This window comes from Amblyraja radiata, chromosome 15, assembly GCF_010909765.2.
Source record: "Amblyraja radiata isolate CabotCenter1 chromosome 15, sAmbRad1.1.pri, whole genome shotgun sequence".
In the NCBI taxonomy this organism is placed as follows: Eukaryota; Metazoa; Chordata; class Chondrichthyes; order Rajiformes; family Rajidae; genus Amblyraja; species Amblyraja radiata.
In genome coordinates this window covers 57,702,306-57,714,969 of record NC_045970.1, presented here as the reverse complement: position 1 = coordinate 57,714,969, position 12,664 = coordinate 57,702,306, and positions in this window count along the sequence as shown.

Below are 12,664 nucleotides of genomic sequence, written 5' to 3'. Positions count from 1 at the left end.
CCCAGCCCAGCTGTGACAATGTACCTGATGCAAGCTCCCACACGGCAAACCAAATCTGGCCAGAACTCCTGCGTCAGGTAGCCCTTGCTTTCTCCCTCTTTCCCCTCCTCTTCCCAGCTCTCCCACAGCCCACTGTCTCCGCCTCTTCCTTTATTCTTCCCGCCCCCCCCCCCCCACTCCCCCATCAGTCTGAAGTTGGGTCACCTATTCCTTCACTCCATAGATGCTGCCTCACCCGCGGAGTTTCTCCAGCATTTTTGTCTACCTACGATTTTTCCAGCAACTGCAGTACCTTCTTAAACATCCTCCATTTCGCTGTTTGGTTTCAGGATAAATATTAGCTCAGGACTCTGAGCAGAACTCTTGTGGTCATATCGTGGCATTGCTGACATCTACCTGAGAAGCACCTCCTTAAAGCCTCGGCCCAAAGACAGCAGCTTTCATGAGGTGACATTGCTCACCACTGAGTCACACATGACATCTGTGTCTAACAATGGGGATGGTTGTTTGAGGAGTCTCTGGCCTCAGTGAGTGTGCACGGATGTTGAATAAAGGAGACAACTCATCATTGGTAACTCTTCTATTCCAATGTTACAATTAAACATCTGCCTCTCGGTGCTTAAAGTAAATCTGTTCTTGAATCAGCTGCTACGTGCTTTCAAGCTTCTTGTATCTTCTGGAGAGGGGAGAAGAGACAATGACTGGGATGTGAGGGTTCCTCGATGATGTTGGCTGCTTTCCTGAGGCAGCGTGAAGTGTCGATGGTGAAAGGAGTAATGGTCTAGGGTGGGGGATGCAATGCCCATTGTGTGGGCCGAGGGTTGTTTAGTTTATTGTCACATAGACCGAGGAACAGAGAAAATGCTTTTTGTTGCGTGCTAACGTCAGCGGAAAGACTATATAATTACAGTCAAGCCATCCACAATATACAGACACATGATAAAGGGAATAACGTTTTGTGCAAGGTAATGTCCGCTTAAACATAGTCTCCAGTGAGGTCGATGATAGTTCAGGACAGCCCTCTAGTTGGTAAGTATCTTCTACCTGAAGGTACCAGGGAGATGAGTGTGTGGCCAGGATGGTGTGGGTCCTTGATGATACTGCCAGCCTTTTTGAGGCAACGACTGCGATAGATCCTCTCAATGGAAGGGAGGTCAGAGCCGATGATGTGTTTACTACTTTTTGTAGTCTTTTCCGCACCAGGGCGCTCAAGTTCAGATTCAGATTCAATTTTAATTGTCATTGTCAGTGTACAGTACAGAGACAACGAAATGCATTTAGCATCTCCCTGGAAGAGCGACATAGCAAATGATTTGAATAAATAATAATAAGTGTCCGGGGGGGGGGGGGGGGGGGGGTGATTGGCAGTCACCGAGGTACGTTGTTGAGTAGAGTGACAGCCGCCGGGAAGAAGCTGTTCCTGGACCTGCTGGTTCGGCAACGGAGAGACCTGTAGCGCCTCCCGGATGGTAGGAGGGTAAACAGTCCATGGTTGGGGTGAGAGCAGTCCTTGGCGATGCTGAGCGCCCTCCGCAGACAACGCTTGCTTTGGACAGACTCATTGGAGGGGAGCGAGGAACCGGTGATGCGTTGGGCAATTTTCACCACCCTCTGCAATGCCTTCCGGTCGGAGACAGAGCAGTTGCCATACCATACTGTGATGCAGTTGGTAAGGATACTCTCGATGGTGCAGCGGTAGAAGTTCACCAGGATCTGAGGAGACAGATGGACCTTCTTCAGTCTCCTCAGGAAGAAGAGACGCTGGTGAGCCTTCTTGATCAGAGTTGAGGTATTGTGGGTCCAAGAGAGGTCATCGGAGATGTTGACTCCCAGGAACCTGAAGCTAGAAACACGTTCCACCTCCGTCCCGTTAATGTGGATGGGGGTGTGCGTGCCGCCCCTGGACTTCCTGAAGTCTACAATGAGCTCCTTGGTCTTCTTGGAGTTAAGGGCCAGGTTGTTGTCAGCGCACCATGCTGCTAAGTGCTGGACCTCCTCCCTGTAGACCGACTCATCGTTGTTGCTGATGAGGCCAATCACCGTTGTATCATCTGCATACTTGATGATGGTGTTAGTACCATGTACAGGTGTGCAGTCATAGGTGAAGAGGGAGTAGAGGAAGGGGCTCAGCACACAGCCCTGTGGAACGCCGGTGTTCAGGGTGAGGGTTGAAGAGGTGTGCTTCTCTAACCTAACAGACTGGGGTCTGTTGGTTAGAAAGTCCAGTATCCAGTTGCAGAGGGAGGGGTCGATGCCCAGGTTATCGAGTTTGGTGATCAGTTTTAATGGTATAATGGTGTTGAATGCTGAGTTGTAATCGATGAACAGCATTCTTACGTAAGTGTCTCTGTTGTCGAGGTGGGAGAGGGCGGAGTGAAGTGCCGTTGAGATGGCATCCTCCGTACTCCTGTTCTTGCGGTAGGCAAACTGATAGGGATCCAGTGTGGGGGGTAGGCAGCTTTTGAGGTGTGCCAGGACCAGCCTCTCGAAGCACTTGGTGATGATGGGGGTAAGTGCAACTGGGCGGAAGTCGTTGAGGCTTGCCGCAGTGGAGTGTTTTGGCACTGGCACGATGGAGGTGGTTTTAAGGCACGTGGGAACAACTGCTTGGGCAAGTGACAGGTTGAAGATGTCAGTCCAGACGTCTGTCAGCTGCGCGGCACAGGCCCTGACCGTCTACGCAGTCATGAGTTGCCAAACCAAGTCACGATGCAACAGGTCAGCATGCTCTCTACTGTGCACCTGTAGAAGTTAGATAGAGTCCTCCTTGACAAACCGACTCTCCGTAATCTTCTCAGAAAGTAGAGGCGCTGATGTTCTTTCTTAATAATTGCATCAGTGTTCTCGGACCAGGAAAGATCTTCAGAGATGTGCACGCCCAGGAATTTGAAGCTCTTGACCCTTTCAACCATCGACCCGTTGATATAAACCGGAATGTGGGTCCCCATCCTACTCCTTCCACAATCAGTTCCTTGGTTTTGCTGGTGTTGAGGGCCAGGTTATTGTGCTGGCACCATATGGACAGTCGCGCGATCTCTCTTCTATACTCTGACTCATCCCCATCAGTGATACGTCCCACAACAGTGAACTTGATGATGGAGTTTGCACTATGACCGTCTACGCAGTCATGAGTATAGAGTGAGTATAGCAGGGGGCTGAGCACGCAGCCTTGAGATGCTCCCGTGCTGATTGTTATCGAGTATACAAGCCCAGCTCCATTCTCACCATATGACAGTCCCACCATCCCGGGAATTAACCATGAAAACCTACGCTGCATTCCCTCAATAGCAAGAATGTCCTTCCTCAAATTAGGGGACCAAACTGCACACAATACTCCAAGTGTGGTCTCACTAGGGCCCTGTACAACTGCAGAAGGACCTCTTTGCTCCTATACTCAACTACTCTTGTTAGGAAGGCCAACATGCCATTCGCTTTCTTCACTGCCTGCTGTACCTACCTACATTTTTACTTTCATGATGCTGAATAAGTTGTCATTTAAGAGGCTAATGGAAGATTTGTTCGATGTTTTCACAAAGTAATAGGAGCTAACAGGATGGATTATCCTGGGATGATCTATTTACACACCTCCACATTCAGGGACAGTTTCTTCCCAGCTGTTATCAGACAACTGAATCATCCTACCACAAACAGAGAGCTATCCTGAACTACTATCTACCTCATTGGTGACCCTCGGACTATCTTTGATCGGACTTTACTGGCTTTACCTTGCACTAAACGTTATTCCCTTATCATGTATGTATACACTGTAAATGACTCATTTGTAATCATGTGTTGTCTTTCCGCTGACTGGTTAGCACGCAACAAAAGCTTTTCACTGTACCTCGGTACACGTGACAATAAACTAAACTAACTAGATAGGATGAATTATTTTTTACTTGTGTACAGTGTTCCCTGGGTTACAAATGATCTCCCTGATTTATGGAAATCCAACTTTATACAGAGTTCAGGGTCTAAAAGTAATAATAATAATAATAATAATAATCTTTATTGTCATTGTACAAGACAACGAAATTTTGTTGGAGCAGTCCTCCAGCTGCACAGGAATATGAGTATAAAAAATACGTTTAAAAAAGAACTATTAAAAAATTAGACTATAAACATACAGGAGTATGGGCGGGTGTGTGAGAGAGAGGGGGGGAATCAGTGTGGGAGGGGGATAGAGTTCAGTAGTGTCACAGCTCTATGGTAGAAGCTGTTTTTTAGTCTTGTCGTGCGGGCGCTCAGTGTCCTGTATCGTCTTCCTGAGGGCAGGAGGGTGAAGAGGCAGTGTCCAGGGTGTGTGCTGTCTCTAATGATGCCCTTGACCCTCCGGATGCAGCGGGTCCGGTAGATGTCCTCCAGACTGGGGAGCTGGGTGCCAGTGATCCTCTCAGCAGTTTTAATGACGCGTTGGAGAGCTTTCCTGTTCTCTGCGGTGCAGCCAGAGTACCATACTGTGATGCAGTATGTGAGAACTGACTCGATGGCTGACCTGTAGAAGCTCACCAGCAGCTGTTGTGGGAGACGTGCCCTCTTCAAGCACCTCAGGAAGTGAAGCCTTTGAAGTCCTTTCTTGGCCGTCGCCGTGATGTTGACGGTCCAGGTCAGGTCGTGGCTGATGTTGACCCCGAGGTACCTGATGTTCTGCACAGCCTCCACTGTCTCGCCGTTAATGGTGATGGGCTGATGGACGAAGGTCTTCGGTCTCCTCCTGAAGTCCAGGATCATCTCCTTTGTTTTTGCTGCGTTGAGGATCAGGTTGTTCTCACGGCTCCAGCTCACCAGGTTCTCTACCTCTGTCCTGTAGGCGGCCTCGTTGTTACTCGCGATCCTGCCTACCACGATGGTGTCATCTGCAAACTTTAATATGGTGTTGGCCTCGTGGGTGGGTTTGCAGTCGAGAGTGTAGAGGGAGAAGAGGAAGGGGCTCAACACACAGCCCTGTGGTGCACCGATGTTCAGGGTGATGCTGGAGGAGACCTGCCTCCCCATGTGCACAGTCTGTGGTCGGCCGGTGAGAAAGTCCAGGACCCAGCTGCTCAGGTGTGTGTTGAGGCCCAGGTGGTCCAGCTTAGTGACTAGTTTATGGGGGGGGATGGTGTTAAAGGCGGAGCTATAATCTATGAATAGCATCCGCACATAACTGTCCCGCTGGTCAAGGTGTGTCAGGGTGGAGTGGAGGGCCAGTGATACTGCGTCCTCCGTCGACCTGTTTGCCCTATAGGCAAATTGGTGGTGGTCTAAGGAGGGGGGGATGCTGTTCTTCAAGTGTCCCAGTACCAGACGTTCGAAGCACTTCATCACCACCGGTGCCAGCGCCACTGGCCGATAGTCGTTGAGGGACCTGATGGCTGATTGTTTTGGCACAGGGATGATTGTGGCTGTCTTGAGGCATGTGGGGACGGAGGCCTGCAGCAGGGAGGTGTTAAACAGGTCCATGAGCACCGCAGTCAGCTCCCCTGCGCAGTGCTTCAGAACCCGCCCTGGTACTCCGTCAGGTCCGGTGGCCTTGTTGGGGTTGATGTGCTGCAGGGTCCGTCTCACGTCGTGGGGGCTCAGAGTCAGCACCGGTGGTGAGGGTCCCTGCTGTGCCCGTATGTTGTCACTGCTGTCGACGCAATCAAACCTGGCAAAAAAACAGTTCAGGTCGTCAGGGAGGGATGAGCTTTGTGCGTGTGTGGAGCTGTTGTAGCCGGTGATGGTTCTGATGCCCTGCCACACGCGTCGAGAGTCTGAGCTGTTAAAATGCTCCTCGATACGCTTCGTGTAGCGGTGCTTTGCTTCCCTGATGCCCTTCCTCAGACTGGACCTTGCTGTTCTGTAGGCCTCTGCATCACCTGAGTGGAAAGCTGCATCCCGGGCCTTCAGCAGACCAGTTACAGTGCCATTCATCCATGGCTTATGGTTGGGGAGTGTCAGTATTGTCCTCTGTGTGGTGACACTGTTCATACAGAAGGTGATGTAATCCAATACTGATGAGGTGTAGGTGTTGAGGTCTGTGTGGTTGTTGTGAGCGGCAGCCTGTTTAAAGATGTCCCAATCAGTGTACTCAAAGCAGTTCTGTAGCCTGTCCATGGCTCCTTCTGGCCAGACCATGATGGTGCGAACTGTTGGCTTTGTCCTTGCAATGAGGGGTCTGTATGCAGGTGTTAAGTACAGACTGATGTGATCGGATCGGCCAAGATGGGGGCAGGGGGACGCTTTGTAGCTCTTGGCAATGTTGCAGTAGACCTGGTCCAAGATATTGTTTCCTCTGGTCAGAAAATCAATAAACTGGTGAAATGTTGGCATTACAGTCTTCAGCTTGGCGTGATTGAAGTCTCCTGCTATTAAAAACACGCCGTCTGGGTGGTTGTTTTTCAGCTGGTGGATAGCATCATGCAGACTAGCCAGTGCTAATTTAGCGTTAGCTTGCGGTGGTATGTAAACAGCAGTGAGGAACACCACTGTAAACTCCCTTGGCAGATAAAACGGTCTGCATTTCACTGTAATAAACTCTAAGTCCGGGGAGCAAAAAGTCTCAACAATGTCAGTGGTGGTGCACCATGAGTTACACACATATATGCACACACCACCGCCTTTATCCTTACCGGAGTCAGCTGTTCGGTCTGCTCGATAAACAGTCCGGCCTGCTAGCTCAATAGCAGCGTCAGGGATGTTCGGATTCAGCCAGGTTTCGGTGAAGAAGAAAACACAGCTACTTATCCTGTTTGAGTGAAGCCTCAGTCTGAGTTCGTCGATCTTGTTGACAATGGACTGGGCATTCGCTCGTAAGAGGCAGCCATGCTGCATGGAAGAGGGTCATGGCGTCTGAAGAAGGGTCTCGACCCGAAACCTCACCCATTCCTTCTCTCCAGAGATGCTGCCTGTCCCGCTGAGTTACTCCAGCTTTTCGTGTCTATCAGAGGCTGATGGAAGTTTGGACACAGTTGGCATTTGGTTCCAGGTCTGAAGGTGATTTTAAATCTGAGATTGCAGAGTTTGACTACACGAGATGATAATGGATGTGGGGGAAAGTCAGCTCAGTGGAGCTGGTGATAGATCTCCACATATCATTGAACGGTGGAACTGGCCCGAACCTCCTGTCTTCCTGTCCTCCTGTTGTCTTCATTTTATTCACACGTTGTTGATCTTCACAAAACATCGGCGGCAAACTGACTGTCTCACCTTCTCATTTGTCCTGAAGCCGGCACAGACTTGACAGGAGAGGAAGGGAAGGAGGAACTGGGGGACTTGGATGGAGATGAAAATGTGTTCGCAGTTGCTGTCTTCGCCACTCTGTTCATTATCAGTTTCCTCTACAGTACTTTCGTCACCGTTGTCAAGGTAACGATGACCAACGACAGAGATACTTTGTGACCCCCCCCCACTGTGACCATCCATTCCTCACTACATTGTGTTCTCTGACTGACCAATCCACACCACACCACGGCCCACAAATGATGCAGTCTGGGACCCTTCACATCCCCCTGGTCTTTGAACCTTTCCTCTTTACTCCTGTCCTCTGGCCCTTGATACAGCAAACATTCATAGAGCGTTGGGTATTTGGGGCAATGACCCTGGGCTCAAACTAGGAAATCAAACAAACGTTGTATTCATGTCAAATGTTGGGTGGCACGGTGGCGCAACGATAGAGCTGCTGCCTTACAGCGCCAGAAACCCAGGTTCCATCCTGACTACGGGTGCTGTCTGTACGGAGTTGGTACGTTCTCCCCGTGACCTGCGTGGGTTTTCTCCGACATCTTCGGTTTCCTCCCAAACTCCAAAAATGTACAGGTTTGTAGGTTAATTGGCTTGATGTAAATGTAAAAAATTGTCCCTAGTGTGTGTAGGGTAGTGTTAATGTGCAGTGATCGCTGGTTGGCACAGTCTCGATGGGCTGAAGGGCCTGTTTCCATGCTCTATCACTAAACTACAACTAACAGGGTACTCAGTATATGAAACCTAAGCCCAAGTTCAGGACTTCTCTTCAGCCCACAACTGGTATTCAGACTGTGTATCCCTTAGAGTTGACCTGGGCCACGAATGAAAGACCACCTGTCCATGAGGGTCCAATAGACAATTAGTGCAGGAGTAGGCCATTCGGCCCTTCTAGCTAGCACTGCCATTCACTGTGACCATCCACAATCAATACACCGTTCTTGCCTTCTCCCCATTTCCCTTTCTTTAAGAGCTCTATCTAACTCTCTCTTGAAAGCATCCAGAGAACCGGCCTCCACTGCCTTCTCAGGCAGAGAATTCCACAGATTCACAACTCTCTGGGTTTAAATGTTTGTCCTCATCTCCGTACTAAATAGCCTACCACTTATTCTTAAACTGTGGCCCCCAGTTCTGGACTCCCCCAACATCGGGAACATGTTTCCTGCCTCTAGTGTGTCCAATCCCTTAATAATCTTATATGTTTCAATAGGATCCCCTCTCATCCTAAATTCCAGAGTATACAAGCCCAGCCACTCCGCATATGACAGTCCCGCCATCCCAGGAATTAGAAACATAGAAACATAGAAAATAGGTGCTGGAGGAGGCTATTCGGCCCTTCGAGCCAGCACCGCCATTCATTGTGATCATGGCTGATCGTCCCCTATCAATAACCCGTGCCTGCCTTCTCCCCATTACCCTTGATTCCACAAGCCCCCAGAGCTCTATCTAACTCTCTCTTAAATCCATCCAGTGACTTGGCCTCCACTGCCCTCTGCGGCAGGGAATTCCACAAATTCACAACTGTCTGGGTGATAACGTTTTTTATCACCGTGGATAACCTCACAAAGTGGATAACCTCACATTTATCTATATTATACTGCATCTGCCACGCATCTGCCCACTCACTCAACGTGTCCAGGTCACCCTGCAACCTCCTGATCACCAATGAGTCCACTATTTCTATAGCCACCTCCCTGAGGACCCTGGGGTGCAGGCCATCAGGCCCAGGGGATTTATCATCCTTCAGTCCCATTAGCCTACCTAATACTATTTCTCGCCAAGAAAATTTATTTCTGTTCCTCTACCCCCTTAGATCCTCTGTCCTCCAGTACATCTGGGAGATTGTTTGTGTAAATTAACCTGGTGAACCTACGCTGCACTCCCTCAAATGCAAGAATGTCCTTCCTCAAATTGGGAGACCAAAACTGCACACAATACTCCAGGTGTTGTCTCACTAGGGCCCTGTACAACTGCAGAAGGACCTCTTTGCTGCTATACTCAACTTCTCACATTATGAAGGCCAACATGCCATTGGCTTTCTTCACTGCCTGCTGTACCTGCATGCTTACTTTCAGTAATATCCAACTTTCCTTGTGTATATTACAGGTGCAGCAATGGCCAGCCGACACACGCCACATTCACTCAAGAGATCGCCATGCAGCTGCTGCCATTGGCAAATGAGGTCTCCCTGCCTCTCACTCACTCGGGAATCCGAGGCTACTGCACTGCAAACGCTCATTTGGAAATTTGGAAATGCACCGGGGATGCTGGGGAAGATGCTACTTCCACTGGGTGGCGCCACCAGCACTGGCTGCCTCGCCAACAGTCTGTCTGTCCTTTCTACTGTTTTTATGATTTTAAGTATGTTTTAAAAGTTTTAGTGTTTCTTGGTTTGTTTTATGTGGGGGGTGGGGAGGGGGGAATTGAGGGAAACTTTTTTCAGTCACTTATCTCAACGGCGATTCGGTTTTTCTCCATGACGTATCTCCGTCCCCCCTGCGGCCTAACAATGTGGAGCGGTGCGGCCTTTCCTGAAGACCGGCCCGTGCTTCAAGCCGCGGGCGCGCGGACTTTAACATCGTGGAGCCTGTGATCCTTTGCCGAGGATCGCCTGTGAAGAGCTCCAACCGCGGGGCCTGTGGACTTTAACACCGTGAAGCCCGCGGTCTCCGGTAAGAAGAGGCCGACTCGGGAGCTCCATGCTGCGGAGATTTCCAATCCGTCCCGACGCCGGAGTTTCCATCATCCCGACGCGAGGGCTTCGGACATCGGACCGTCGGCAACGGAGACTGCGGAGGGTTCTACAGCCTCGACCACGGGTGAACAAAGGAGGAAGATGATTGAACTTTATTACCTTCCATCACAGTGAGGAATGTGGATTCTGCTGTGGTGGATGTTGATGTTAAATTTTATTTTATGTGTCTGTGTGTCTTGTTGCTTTTTACATAGTATGGCTGTATAGTAACTCCAATATCACTGTACCTTAATTGGTGCATGTGACAATTAAATTGAACTTGAAACAGGTTGGGACTGAGGGGGGGGGGGGGACAGGATAGGACATTACAGCTGGAAAAGGTCAGGGTATGAGACACTGTAGTGGGTGGCATTCAGGAGTGGGAGAGGAAGTCAGGATTATTGTTTGGGAAAGGGGAGCAGGGGGTGGGAATGTGATGAGTGAAGGAGAAGAGGGGAGTGTGGGAGGGGGAGGAATGCGCTGATATTGTGGAGCAAGATGGGGGCATGGGGAGGGGAGAAGGAACAGGAAGCAATGTGGTGGAGGGGGGCGGGTTGATGCTCGGGGACTTGCTCAATCAGATTTTGTGAATCAGATGTTGTTTAACATTGCCGCTTATTTTTTTATTTTTCTGCTGAACTGCATGTTTTCATATGAAATTAGATACATAAATAAAAGAAATAACAAGAACATGAAATGTTTGGATGTGATCACATCTAGTTCAGCCTGAACCTGCCAAAAGCATCACAGAGCAGACCAACCACACCTCTTTTAAAAAGTCAATAAAACCCAGCAATAAAACTTGGTTTCTGTTAAAAAGAACACCATAACCAAGTTGCTCTGTGTAGGAAGGAACTGCAGATGCTGGTTTAAACTAGATAGACACAAAGAGCTGGAGTAACTCAGCGGGACAGGCAGCATCTCTGGAGAGAAGGAATGGGTAACGATTCGTGTCGCGACCCTTTTTCAGACTAGTTAGGGGAAAGGGAAACGAGAGATATAGATGATATGGTAAATATATGGCATATATATAGTCGATATGGCAAATGTGATGTGTCAAATACAGTAATTATGGGAGACTTTAACCTTTACATGGACTGGACAAAACAAATTTGCTGTAACATGGCGGAAGATGAATTAATGGAATGTACACAAAGTGCATTTCTAGATCAAAATGGTGAGAATCAACTAAGGAAACTGGTGGATTGTGTTCCCAAGGAAAAAGGCGAAATGCAGTAGTAACCCAGTGGGTCAGTCAACATCAACCAAGGAATGGGTGACGTTTCGGGTCGAGACCCTTCTTCAGATCATTCTTCGAGTCTGAAGAAGGGTCTCGACCTGAAACGTTACCCATTCCTTCTATCTGGAGATGCTACCTGTCCTGCTGAGTTACTCCAGCATTTTGAGTCTATCCTCAATCTAAACCAGCATCTGCAGGTCCTTCCGACAGTATTTCGCTGTCATTCCCTATGTGTTTTCTCCATCAATTTGAAGTCAATCCAGGCACACCTGTGTCGATCATGACTCTATGGGTAGTTTGGGGGGGACCATTAAGAATGACTATGTTCCTCATTCACAACCTTCCAGCTATCTGGTACATTTTACATGAGAGGAGGACGAACAAGAATGGTACACAAGTGATTCCCAGTTAGATGACTTTGCAAATCTGGAAAATACATCACAATTTTTCCCTGTGAGCTGGAAACCCACCACCACAACGGCAACCACAGACCATTATTAATAACAGTTTTATGATGACCGGAAGATTTCACTGAAAAAAATGGTGTTTTCATAGCAACTGGGAGTGATTTCACCACAGAACTTTGTTAATGCAGGTTTAATGAAGATGGGAAATTTGCACTGAAGAGTCCTTTGGCAATTGAATAAACAGCACGTTGACTGGAATATTAGGAAATGTTTAGATATTTCCAAGAAAAACGCAGAAATCCCCAATAGCCAAATAGTCTTGGATAGCATTCATTTTATCACTATGAGTAGGTATGATACAAAACTTACCTTCAGCGGCGCTGCAGTTCTGCCGTTGCCCGTGTGCACGACTTTGGCGCCTTTGAGAGGGGGGCGGGTTTAAAATGCGATTTTTCTGCACCCTATTCAAATCGATCTCTGTTAGGCTGTTTAGTTCCTAAAGTAAAATCGCTTCGACTGCCGTTTTATTAAGTTTATTAAAATTAGCGCTGGATCATTTGATTGTTAGAGTAAATTAAAAATCATCTTCTAAAGCCGCGAACGCCGACAACGGGACGGATCTCACGTAGGGGACAAGGCAAGGTAGGCTGTTTATTTTTACATATAAAAGTACTTCTTAAGATGCCTTTAATCAAAATTTTAAGTTGCGAGATGATAACTTGGAGTCCATCCGAACCGACAGCATTTTTCATGCAGACATGGGCTTCAAAATCACTGCAACCGCAACGTTCCAAACCAGCGCGTTCCACAAAATCCCACTCGCAAGATGATTTAAATGGCCATTAATTTACAGCAATTAAACACTAAATTCCTTCCATTTGGCCTATAAATTAATGACAATGAGATTTTAAAATCATGTTATATTGTGAATTCTTTTGTGAATGTTATTTGGACATTTAGGCTATTTAAAAATGTAAATCTTTTCTTAAGAAATGGATCGATGTTTAGATCTAGTAATTGAAATTTGGAATTAGCTACAATTGGGTAACTAACTTAAGGGGTTGGACAGGCTAGATGCAGGAA